The sequence below is a fragment of the Crocuta crocuta genome, unplaced genomic scaffold (genome assembly GCF_008692635.1).
Source record: "Crocuta crocuta isolate KB4526 unplaced genomic scaffold, BGI_CrCroc_1.0 scaffold6, whole genome shotgun sequence".
NCBI lineage: Eukaryota > Metazoa > Chordata > Mammalia > Carnivora > Hyaenidae > Crocuta > Crocuta crocuta.
In genome coordinates, this window is record NW_027531917.1 from 5,789,686 (window position 1) to 5,803,690 (window position 14,005).

A 14,005-nucleotide genomic window follows, 5' to 3' on the forward strand; every position below is an offset into this window, starting at 1 on the left:
CTTGCTGAATAACACAATGGATCATAAAGCTCATGTGTACATCTCTGAGAAAAGGCACAATAAATGTATTGTTAAAGTGCGTAGCACACCCAGAAATAATTATGCTGCCCCATAAACCAAAGCATTGGAAAAATGCATTCATTCAACAATTTTTTTCAATGCCTCATATGTGCCAAGCAAAATTCTTGTTGCAGTGAGCTTAGTGATGAGTAAACAGAGCCAGAAATGTCCCTGTTCCCATTCTGTTACATTGCACTGGGGATAAACCATAGTCAAAGAGGAACGCTCTGAAGAAGTGATATTGGAATTAAGACCTGAGTAAAAAGTCACTAGCTGTGTTATGATTTAAATGGTAGGGGAAGAAGGTAAGGTGTTTTAGACTGAATTGTATACTCCAAAATTCATAGGTTAAAGCCCTAGCCACCAGTGTTACTGTATCTAGAAAAAGAGCCTTCAAGGAGGTTACTAAGGTAAAGTGAAATCATAAGGGCAGGCCCCTAATACAAGAATACTAATGTCCTTTAAAGAAGAGGAAGAGATATTAGGAGTGTTCATGCACTGAGAAAAGGCTATGTGTGGACACAGCAAGAAAATAGCCATCTGCAAGCCAGGAGGAGATGCCTCACCAGAAACCAATTATTTTGGCAACTCATCTTGGACTTCTAGCTTCTAAAATTATGAAAAAATTAATTCTTGTTGTGAAGGCCACCTAATCTGTGGCATTTTATTATGATAGCCCTAGAAGAATAATACAGAAAAGGAAATACTTCAGACAAAGGAAACAACTAACGTAAAGTCCTTAAAGAAAAAAAGCAGCTTGGGGAGTTTTACAAATCAAGTGATATGAGTAGGAATATAGTCACATCAAGTGTGGCAAATATAGGACTTGAAGTTGCAGAGGCAGTCAGTGGAGGAGCTGGATCATGGAGATAGGGAAGGGTTACTGGACCAGGCCATGAATTGGAATGCTATTTTAAAGATACCATAAAGACGCCTTTAATCGGGGGCACCATTCAATCCATTAAACCGGGTGTCTCAGTCAGTTGAGAATCTGACTTTAGCTCAGGTCATGATCTCACAGTTCGTGGGTTCAAGCCTCACATTGGGTTCTGTGCTGACACCTTGGAACCTGGAGCCTGCTTCAGATTCTGTGTCTCCCTCTCTCTCTCTGTCCCTCCCCTACTCATGCTGTCTTTCTCTCTCTCAAAAATTAACATTAAAAAATTTAAAAGAAAAGTAAGATAACCATAAAACTAATAGAAGGTAAAAGACAAGAGCAGTAGCTCCTAGAAGAATGGACTGGTGGAGTTCATATATGGAACTGTTAGGCTATTCTAGTGCAGATTCGACCTATGAAGTTTACACTGATGAAGGAGGGAAGAGATTTAGGGTATTTCTTGAAGGTAGGTTCTCTGGAACTTGTTGATGAATTAATGAGAAAAAAGTGTCAGTTACCTGGCTTTGTCCATGGTGGCTACAAGTTTATTCATTCTAATAGTCAAATAGGAACCACAAGATTTATATATCTATGCTAAAGGTAAGTTATAAATTGTGATTCACTGAAATAAAGAAACAGTTTGTTGACAATAATTTAAAAACAAACTTCTATAAAAATTGTATCCAATTTATACGAAAACAATTAAAAAATAAATCCTAATGGTAGGTTTTCATACTTTCATCAGATCTTCTCAGCAAGTAATTTCTTATTCACATGACTAGAAGAAGTTACTGTATTAGACCAGTATTAATCTCTCCTTGTGAAACGTCTCCAATAGACTACATAGAGCTTTTACTCCATAAGTTTAGATAATAGAATATGTATTTCTCACTTCAGAATCTGATCATAATAACATAATTATTTAGTTTCTATCCCTGTTAGCATTTATTGTTATAGCTTTTTCTCTCCATCTTGAATTTTCGTGAACCTTTATCCATGGTCCAACAGCTTGAGATAATGTGCGGGCCATTTCAGGTTATTGTAAACTGGATCGCCCTAGAACTGATATATTTTTTCTATCTTGGCCAGGGTTATATGATGTGTTATCCTGTCATTTTGATATAATGACCAGATCTATTAGCTTTTTGTATGTATTATTCATATCATTCTCAGTAGACATGCCTATATCTATATTATTCATCTCCTAATATTTATTCTGGGGATTTGCTGAGGTCATCTGATCTAGCCTGGACTTCATGGGGTGACTCTGCTTCAATCTGTAGATTTGTCTCAGTTTGGCGCCTCATTATAGCTTGGGTTTTCTACTTTAGCAAATACTAGCTTTTCATGGTGCTGGTAGAGGTGCAAGGACACAAACAAAACCCAGGCTAGGCTTTTTGAGATGTAGGCTCAGAACCAGCAAGTTGACCTTAGGCTCTTATTCTGTTACAAGGGAATGAGCCTGAATACAAGGAATTAAGAATTGAGGGCAATAATTTAATTTGCCACACCAATTTTCATATATCACACCGATATTCACCCTTCTCTAATTACACAGATTTAAAAAAAAAATTTAACATTTATTTATTATTGTCAGACAGAGCATGAGCATGGGAAAGGCAGAGAGAGGGAGAGACACAAAATCTGAAAACAGCTCCAGGCTCTGAGCTGTCAGCACAGAGCCTGATGTGGGGCTTGAACTCACAAACCACAAGATCATGACCTGAGCCAAAGTCAGACACTTATCCAACCGAGCCACCTAGGCACCACAAATTACACAGATTTAAAAAAGTGAATAACTAATCATGAGAAACACAGACTTATTTCAAAAAATGAAAATGTAATCGATATACATGTAATGATATACATATGCATAATATACACATAAATGTACATACATATGTACATGTATATAACTTGAGAGGAGATTAATGAAATAAGACAAAACTCTGAGATTTACAGATGGACCTCTGAGTACTCAGTTGAGTGATGATCAGTACATATTTATAAGGAAATAAGCCAACATCCATACACAAATGAATTCACTGCTGAACTCTACCAAATATTTAAAAAATAAATACAAATTTTGAAAACTTCAAAAATATTGAAAAGTAGGAAATACTAACCAATTCATTCTATAAATTCAGTATTACTATAATACCAAAACCATACAGAACAATTATAGGTCAACAGCCATAATGTATAGAGATGCAAAAACTCAAAATTTTTAGGAAATGAAATGCATCAATATTTATAAAGGATATTAAATCATGACAAAGAGGAATTTTATCCTGGGAATGCAATTCACATAATTTTTTAAGATGGTAAATCTTTTTATATTTGATTGAAGTATAATTGACATACAACGTTAGTTTTAGGTGTACAACATAATGATTCAACACTTGTATACAATAGGAAATGATCACTACAGTAAGTCTAATTATCATCTCTCGCCATACAAAGTTACAATTTTTTTCTTGTGATGGTAATATTTATGATTTTCTTAGTATTTTTCAAGTTTGCAATACAATATTATTGACTATAGTTGCCATGCTGTACATCATATCCCTGTGACATATTTATCCTGAAGATTGAGTCTTTTAACCCTCTTCAGCTATTTCTTCTCCCTCAATACCCTGTCTCCCATCTAGCAACCATGGGTCTGTTCTCTGAATTTGTGTTGGGTTTTGTTCATTTGTTTTGTTTTTTAGATTCCACATAAAAGTGAAGTCTACAGTATCTTTCTCTGGCTTATTTCACTTAGCATAATACCCTTATGGTCTATTCATATTGTCACTAACAGTAAAATTTCATTTTTTTATGTCTGGGTACTATTCCATTGTATACATGTACCACATCTTCTTTATCCATTCATCTTTCAATGGACGTTTAGGTTTCTTCCATGTAGTGGATACTATAAATAATGCTACAATGAATGCAGGGGTAAATATTTCAAATTAGTGTTTTCATTTTCTTCAGATAAACACCTGGACATGAAATTGCTGAATCATAAGTAGCTACATTTTCAATTTTTTTACAAACGTTCATACTATTGTCCATAGTGGCTGTACCAATTAACATTCCCACAAACAGTGCAGAAGAATTTCCCTTTCTCCACATTATCAACAACACTTGTTATTTCTTATCCTTTTGATAAACCCCATTCTGACAGATAAGAGGTAATATCTCATTGTGATTTTGATCTGCATTTCCCTAATGATTAGTGATGTTGAGCATCTTTTAATGTGCATGTTGGCCATCTGTATGTCTCTGAAAAAAAATTCTATTCAGATCCTCTGCTCATTTTTTAATAGGATTTTTTTTTATTATTGAGTGTTTAAGTTCCTTAACTATTTTGGAATTAACCTCTTACTGGATATATGATTTGCAAACATCTTTTCCCATTCAGTAGTTTGCCTTTTCATTCTGTTGATGATTTCCTTCACTGTGCAGAAGCTTTTTAGTTTAATGTAGTATTTTTGCTGTTGTTGCCATTGCTTTTGGAGGAAGATCCAAATAAATATCACTAAGACCAACATCAAGGAGCTTACTGCATAGGTTTTCTTCTGGTTTTAAGGTTTCAGGTCTTACATTCAAGTCTTTAATTCATTTCAAGCTAATTGTATGGTATGGGATAGCAATCAGTTTCATTCTTTTCCATGTGGTTGTCCAGTTTTCCCACCATTTATTGAAGAGGCTGTCCTTTCCCCGCCATATATTTTCACCACCTTTGTAAAAAATTAATTGACCACATATGGATGAGTTTATTTCTGGACTTTCTACTCTGTCACATTGATCTATGTGTTTGTTTTTATGCCAATAACATACTGTTTTGAATACTGTAGATTATTATATAGTTTGAAATCAGGGATATAATGCCTACAGATCTGTTCTTTTTTCTCAAATTGCTTTGGCTCTCTGGGGTCTTTTGTAGGTCCATACACATTTTAATTTTGCTTTAATTTCATTATAAATGTCTTTGGAATTTTATATTGCATTATCAAAGAGATTGCATTAAATATTTAGATTGCTTTGGGCAATATGGATATTTAAACAATAATACTTCTCCATGAGCATGGAGTATTTTTCCATTTATTTGTGTCTTTGTCAATTTCTTTCAATAATGTCTTATACTTTTCAGTGTAAAGATCTTTCACCTCTTTGGAGAAATGTATTCTTAGGTATTTTTTTGATGCAATTGCATACTGAATTGTTTTATTAACTTCTCCTTCTGATAGTTAATTATTAGGTTATGAAAACACAACAGGTTTTTGTGTTTTGAATTTACTTAATTAATTTATCAGTTTTAACAGGTTTTGGTGGTATTTTGCATTTTCTAAATATAAAATCATGTCATCCACAAAAGTGAGTTTTATTTCTTCCTTTCCAATCCAGATGCCTTTTATTTCTTTTTTATGCATAATTGCTCTTGCTAGAACTTCCATACTATGTTGATTAAACCTACGAAGAGTGTGCATCCTTTTCTTGTTCCTTAAAAGATTTCAGCTTCTCACTGTTGAGTAGACATTAGGTGTGAGCTTCTCGTATATGCCCTTTATCATATTAAAGTTCATTCTGTCTACACCTATTTTATTGAGAGTTTTTATCATAAATAGCTATTAAATTTTCTCAAATATTTCTTCTGACTCCATTGAGATAATCATATGATTTTTATCCCTCATTTTGTGGATGTGGTATATCATGTTGATTAATTTGCAGAACCATTCTTATATCCAGAATAAATCCCACTTGATCATGGTGTATGATATTTTTAATATATTTTTGAATTCAGATTACTAATATTTTATTGAGAAACTTTGTAACTGTATTCACCAGGGATATTATTTTCTTATTTTGTAATGTCCTTACCTGGTTTTAGTATCAAGGAAAGGTTGGCCTCATAAAATAGGTTTGGGAGTGTTCCCATCTCTTCAATTTTTGGAAGAGTTTAAGAATGAATAAGTGAGTTTAGGATGGCTGCAAGGCACAAAACCAATATGCAAAAATTATTTGCATTTCTGTATGTGAGCAAAGGTTGGAGGTCAAAATCATCAAAATATCTATAAGAATATCAAAATATGAAATACTTAGAAACAAATCTTTCAAAAGATATGGAAGATATATACACCAAAAGCATTTTAAAATGTTGCTATGGGAAATTAAGAAGATATATGAAGAGTTATAATGTACTCACAAATCAGAAGACCTACTATTGCCTAGGATGTCATTTTTCCACAAATTGATTTATAAGATTATCTCAATACCAATTAAAATACAAGTAGTTTCTCTCTTTTTGTAGTTTACAACTTGAGTCTAAAAATTCATGTGAAAATGCAGAGGACCTAGAATAACCAAAACAATGTTTCAAAGAACAAAGTCTGAAGACTTACTCTTCCTGACTTCAAGACTTACTATACAGCCACATTAGTCAAGAACATTGTTCTGGGTATAAAAATATACAAATGGATCATAGCAATAGTCTAAAATTATACCTACACATATATATTAAAATTTTATTGGACAAACATGCAAAGACAATTAAGGGGTGAAAAGAAGGCCTTTTCAACCAATGGCGTTGGAATAACTGGATACTCATTATGAACAAAAAATAAACTTTTATTCATACCTCTCACCCTATTAAAAATGTTGACTTATAATAAATCTGAGACCTAAGTAAAATCCTAAAGTATAAAACTTCTAGAATAAGATACAGGAAAAAAAAAAGTCTTGTGATTTTGGAGTTAGGAAACATAAAATAAATAAATTTAACTTAATCAAAATTTTAAAAATCTTCTGTTCTTTGAAATCCTGTTAAGAAAATGAAAAGGCCAGACACAGAATGAGGGAAACTGTGTTCAAATCATATATCTGAGAAAGGACTTGTTTGGGGAATGTATAAAAGGCTCTCAAATTTCAATAACATGTAAATAACATAATTAAAAATAGGCAAAAAAAATTAAACAGACAATCCACCAGAAAGAACAAATAAGCACATCAAAAGATTCCCAATATCATCAATCTCTGGGGAAATAAGAATAAAAGCTACAATGAGATACCACAACTTCAGAATATCTAAAATTAAAGAGAATGGCTACATCTACTATTCTCAAGGATGTGGAGCCACTGAAACCCCTCCATACACTGCCAATGGGATATAAAAGGGAACCTCTCTGCAAAAATTTAATATTTTCTTTAAAATTTAAGTATACATCTATCATATGACCTAGATATTCCACTCACAGTATTCACCTAAGAGAAATAAAAGCATATATACAGTTAAAGAATTGTACACAATTCTTTAATGTTCTCAGCAACTGTATTTGTAACAGCCCAAAACAGTAAACAATCAAAATGTGTACAAACAAATGAATGGATTAACAGTTTGTGGTTAATCCAAAAAATGTTCTACTACTCAACAAAGAAGTAATAAGCTATCATTACATGCAAGTATATAAGTAATTTCCAAAATAATTATGCAGAATTAAAAACCCAAGAAAATGAGTATATATTATATGATCCCTGTGATATAAAGTTATAGAAAATATGTACCAAAGTATACAGCCTATAGTGACTGACTATAGGCAAGACAGATGAGACAGGAATTACAGAAGTGCATGAGGAAATAACTGGGGATGATGGATATGTTCATTATCTTAATTGTGCTAATGGTTTCATGGCCATATACGTACGTTGAAATTTAACAAACTAAACATTTAAAGTATTTATTGTATGCTTTTATAGTTCATGAAGTTGTTATATAGAAGATTTATATTTATCCCTTGATTTGTTTTTTTTTTTAGAGAGAAAGCATGAGGAGAGGAAACGGTCAGAGGGAGGCAGAGAGAGAGAGAGAGAGAGAGAGAGAATCTTAAGTAGGCTCCACACTAAGTATGGAGCCAAATGAGGGTCTCAATCCCAGGACCCTGGAATCATGACCTGAGCTGAAATTAAGAGTCAGACACCACTTGGGGCACCTGGGTGGCTCAGTCAGTTGAGCGTCTGACTTTGGCTGAGGTTTGCGTCAGACTGTGCCTACAACTCAGAGCCTGGACCCAGCTTTGGGTTCTGAGTCTCCCTCTCTTTCTGCCCCTCTCCTACTCTCCCAATCTCTCTCTCTTAAAAATAAATAAACATTAAAAAAAAAAAAGGTCAGACACTCAACTGACTGAACCACCCAGGTACCCTTATCTCTTGATTGTTAACTGAATTTTGCACATTTTAAAGTACACAAATCTTTTAGAATGTAAATAATTCTTTGCTGTTAGAGTTAACTGAATTTTGCACATTTTATTTTAAAGTACACAAATCTTTTAGAATGTAAATAATTCTTTGCTGTTAGATCTTTTTATATCTAGCTTACTTCTTTTTTGAAGTCAAGATACTTCTATTAAATAGTTGATCATCTCTTTAAAATAAAGAGTTTATCCCCGTGAAAATTCAAGTATAGCTGACCCTTCAACAGCAATGGTCTGGTTCAGTCAAAAATCTGCATATAACTTTAGACTTTCCAAAAACTTAACTACTAACTGCCTTCTTTGACAGGAGCCTTACCAAGAACATAAACAGTTGAATAACATGTTTTGTATGTTATATGAATTATCTACTGTAGTCTTAGAATAAGAAAAGAAAATATTAAGAAAATCTTAAAAAAAGAAAATACATTTATAGTACTGTACTATACTTTAAAAAAATTGCTTCTAAGTAAACCCACAGAGTTCAAAGTCATGTTATTGAAGAGTCAACTGTAATTCTTGACAGTAGCATATTTTTATATATCTAAAAAGAATGGAAGGCCAAAAGGGAATAATCCCTTCAACTGATCAAAAAAAATCTAAAAAATAATATATTTAAAGTTCATGGGGAAAGATTAAAGCACAGATTCTCTTCAAAATACTGATATTCAGAGAAATGGCTTTGGACCAAAATTACTAAAATTTTAGATTTTCTCACTTACTTAAATGTGAGACACTTTTAAGACACTCACTCAGAAGTATTCATTTTTATTGCTGAAAGATGCATTGTTTAAAATCATAATAAGCAGCCTGCATAATTTAATTTCTATATGAATTATTATTTAAATATAAAAAGTATAAAACAGTAGTGTATCCAGAAAAAATGACAGAAATATTGAACCAGTGGTGGTAATTAAGATCACCAGTTAGCAGATTTTCTGTAGATAATAAACTAGATAATACTGTTATAAAATTTTATAGTACACAATTGAATCTAATCCTACCTTATTATAATAATACTTTTTTTCTTCAGCTTTAATGGATCTACAAGATTTCTTCTCAATTCGTTGTGTTTCATATGTAAACCATCACAGGCAGGGAACTTCTAGAAAACCAGCCCCTACAGAAAGCTGCTTCAGTAAGACATAATCTCCAGTGTTTGTTTGATTCACCATTTTGGGATTTTCCTTTTGTATCTTAAGATTAATCAAGCTGTTGTTTTTTCTTTAGGAAAAACATACAAACTGCAAGATAGCCAAATAGTGCAAATAAACTTAAAAAAAAAATAAAAGGCAGTAACTGAAGCCATTCTGCAATTTAATGTAAAAGCGTCAAATTAAAAAAAATCCTCTTAATTCCAAAACATCACTTCCAACAAATCTTCCAAAGCAGTGACATTTTTCAGTTTTTAATTAAAAAAAAAAATTACCTGTTTATGTGAGGCAGGTGAGCCCCTTAATGCTCTCAGTGACTCAAAGCCACTTAAGGTACTTGGGAAGTTGTACCTTTTGGATGTAGGACCACGCTCTCCAGTACCATCCTTCCTAGTAGCATCCACACTTCTTTCTGGCCCCTTCCATTCTATATGTGATTATTTTAACTTATCCCTTTTGATTATCATCATAAGCTCATAGCTTCACACAGAAAAAATATAAATGTTTATGTTTACTTATATTTATGTTTATTATAATATATAAATAATAAATATACTATTTATAATAAATAGTATAACTATTATTTTTATTATATTATTATTATATAAATATATGTTTATTATTATATAAATATATGTTTATTTTTAACATTAGAATTGTTNATGACTTTTCTGTCCCTATAACACTTAGATTCTTATTCTAAAAGCATCTTTATTTTGGCATTTAAGATGGTCCAGGAGTGCCTGGATGGGTCAGTCGGTGCAGCACCTGACTTTGGCTCAGGTCATGATCTCACAGTTCACGAATTTGCGCCCCATGTTGGGTTTTGTGCTGACAGCTCTGAGCCTGGAGCCTGCTTTGGATTCTTTCTGCACTTCCTCTGGTTGCACTCTGTCTGTCTCTCTCTCTCAAAAATAAATAAAAGTGCTAGAAAATAATTTAAGGTGATCCAGACAGAGCTGATGGTCCTCTTGTATTAAGAAATGAAATTAGCTATATAAGTTTTTTTTAATGTTTATTAATTTTTAAGAAGAGTAATCAGGGAAGGGACAGAGAGAGAGAGAGAGAGAGACAGAATGCAAAGTATGCTCCAGTATTTGAGCTCTCAGCACAGAGCCTGAAGCAGGAATCAAACTCATAAACTGAGAGATTGTGACCTGAGCCAAAGTAGGATGCTTAAACGACTGAGTTATCCAGGAGCCCAAAGAAATGAAATTAGCTATAATCCAAGCCCTCCCAGATATTCTGGGAAAGAATACAGATGTCTGTGTTGTTTCTGAAGAAAAAGTTCCACTGATATTTTTAGAAACTCTTTAGTGACAGAGCTGTGAAAAATCATTTTGAATTTTTATTGCTTTCTAATTCTTTCTATTTAACAAACATCATCCTTTGGTTTCCTTACAATATGAGATTTCATCAACTAGTAAGCCTTTCTTCTACAATACTTTTGATGTTTTATGTAACTTTCTTTAATTCCTAACTTTAAAATTTTTCTATGAAAAGGAGTGAAGACAACCAACAAAGTCAATGATTTGATAATTACATTTTCTCCAATAATAATACTCCTGTCACTAATCTTCAATTTTGATTTACTTATCCTTGGAGGCTTCATTAGACCTCCAAATCAACTAGTCACCATTTTAATTAGAATTAACATTTTTACCATGTTTATGAATATATATAGAAGACAAACTTTGAAATGCTTCCATGTGGGAACTCAGTCAAACTGTCTTGGCTAAATTGAGATATTTCTCATGAAATACTACTACTCCATGGCCATCAGACAGTAAATAAATAAACATTCACTGTTATCACATGGAGAGAAAAATTCAAAAACACACTGCTATCTCCTTGAGGAATTCTTATATACTTTGATCTTGCCTTTGAAGTAATATTAATTTAAAGATACATTTCAGAAACACATTCTTCAGTGTTTCATTAGGCATGAGAAATGCATGATATGTTTTCCATTTAGCAGTCAGGCCATTAAATTGTATAAGTATCACTAACATGTATAGTTCAAAGATCATAGTCCCTTCTTAAGAATGCCAGGTATACACACAATAAAGAGTCTTAACAGAAAATGATGTATTAAGTAATTATTTCTCCATTTCTTCCAATCAAGTTTTTGTGTATTTATTCCAGGACATTATTAAAAGAAGGGAGGGAGGGAGGGAGAGAGAGAAGAGTGGGAGGAGAGAAGGAGGAGGGAAAGAAGGAGGGAGGGGAGAGAGAAAGGAAAGAACTCTCCTATTTGAAGAGCCAAACAGTGAATAGCATGAGGTAGACCGACATTCCTTAAAAAGGAGATGATAATGCTCACTGTGAAATACTGAAAATATATTTTACGATTAAATGCCAAGTGATTTTTCTAAATCCTTAATTGTGATGAATTATAATGAATGACTAGGATATCTATCTATATCTAGCTATATTAAAAGATAAGAATAAGAAGAGCATAAATGCAATCACAATTTTAAAATTTATTAGATACACCATATAAGAAATTTCAAATATAAATAAACATAATGATAAAATATTCAGTAAGAGCTTAAGCTGATTTCTTTAAAGGCATAAATAAAAGAGATGGGGTGAGGTAGACAGCAAGAAAGAGAAAAAAAGTAAATGAATGACAAAATAAAGTAATAATTAAATTTGCAAGGGGGCACAACTGAAGATACAGATCCCCCAAAAAACTCATATACATACATAAATCATCATATAAAACACTTTATAAGTTGAAAGTATTATTTTAGCTGAAAACAAATGTTTTATTATTCCTTAAACAAGTATAATTTATTGTTTATTTTATAAATAGCTTTGTAAAAAGACACTTTCAGGATTATCAAAAATTGGGGAGAATCTTTTTAAAAATGCTTATTCTAAATATATTCTATAACATAACAAGCAAAATGTATCCAATTGTGGGCTCTGGGTAAGCTTATGTCCCTTCATAAAAGTAACAGCTCAATTCTTTGAACAGCATTGTAGTACAAGGTCTGCATGTATTGTGCATCAGAGATCAGGGTAATTCACAGCAATTCATAGTTCCTAGGATGCAAGAGGTATGCAATAAATGTTAAGGGCATAGCCTACATTAATATATATCTACCATTGCTGAAAATTCAATAAATCTGAAAAACGGAGAAAAAAATGGGAACCCTTTGGAAATTATATTTTATAGTTCACATAAAGCCTGTTTTCTTGTAATTTCTAAGTAAAAGACAATCTGATTTTTACTTATCATTTGATCCTGCATATTATTTTACACAAAGAAGGCAAACAATCAACTTGCCAGTTTTTAACAAACACATTTTCAGTGTCTAGTATGGGAACTAGTCAAGATATTACTGAGTAAGAATTAACAAGCTAGGATCAAAGAGAGTCCTTGAGAAAGGTCTTAGATGCAAATAGCACTGAACTAATACTCCTCTAATGAAAACATACACAAACCCATATTTTAACCAACTGGTCCTTTCTCTCAGATATTTAATAAAAATCTTGTTTTCCAAAAATAATCAATATGAAATCCTCCACTGAACACTTTTGAAATTATATTCCTTAGCACAGATGCTTTAATAAGTTATTGAATAAAAAAATGTCTAACTTTGGAGGAAAATAGTTCCACCAGAGGTTTTATTCTATGTTTAAATGCAAAAATCTTACACCCTAATAATTAGCTCAAAATGAAGTGGCTTAAGCCTCTTTGGCCAACCTAGTAATCTTTAAGCTTTAGCAAGCACCCTTAGCTCAGGTGATTGATTAACTAACCTTTCTTTGTGTTTCTATAGATCATGCATTCTTTCCTAGAAAGAACAGAGCACCTCTGCACAACTCACAGGCACTAAGGAACCAGACCCCCTTGCACAACCTACAAGCACTGAGATAATGTCTGTAGCTGGCATTGATGGAGCCTGCACATAACCAAGAAATATTATAGACCAGTACACTATAGTGTACTCCCTTTATGGATTAACTATCCTAAACTCATTTAAAATCCACTGGGCCAGGCAGAAATCTCATAGTGGGCCTTTAGTCTTCGCCCTGATGTCGCCAGCATACTGAATAAAACTGATATTCCTTTCCAGTCAAAACTCATCTCTTGAGTACTGGCCTTTCAAATGACGGGCAGCTGAACTTGCATTTCAGTAACAGAAAGAACAAGTTTGATAATTTTATTCATATTTCTCAGATATGCTTTAATCTGCCTATAAGAAAGAGGTTAGCAAACATTACCTATAACAAAAAACAAACAAATTATTTTAGGTTTATGGGCCATATGTTATCTGAATCAACTACTCAATTCTGCTCTCGTGGATCAAAGGCAGTGACACATAATACGTAAATAAAAAGTGTTGGGTATTCTCCAAAAAACTTTATTTACAAAATCAGGCTGGGATAGCAAGCAGGCTACATTTTGCCACGTTTTGCTATAGGGTATTACATGATACTGGCAGAGTGTCTCCTTGACCAAACTTTTAGACGGGCTTCTTTAAGCCCTCTGCTCACCTACACCCAACTATGGGCTTTTGTTTCTATTCATGTAAAGTCTAGTTTTAACAAGAATGTTGCTAAGTCTTAAGTTTAGAGAGAATACCTCAACTTCAATATTTGGCCACTTCCTTATCTCCTGACATCCGCTCACCCTACTCTGCCATTAGCAAGAATCCTATCAGGTCAGT

The 14,005-nt window shown here is 32.9% G+C and overlaps 1 protein-coding gene and 1 pseudogene across 3 annotated transcripts in view; both read right to left on the reverse strand.

Annotated features, from left to right (window-relative positions):
* Positions 1–14,005, reverse strand: part of LOC144240513 (ephrin type-A receptor 6) — an 877,144-nt gene that overhangs the window by 659,042 nt on the left and 204,097 nt on the right. The gene's annotated exons all lie outside the window — the stretch shown is intronic.
* On the reverse strand, positions 9,170–9,708 carry LOC144240542 (CDGSH iron-sulfur domain-containing protein 2-like; annotated as a pseudogene).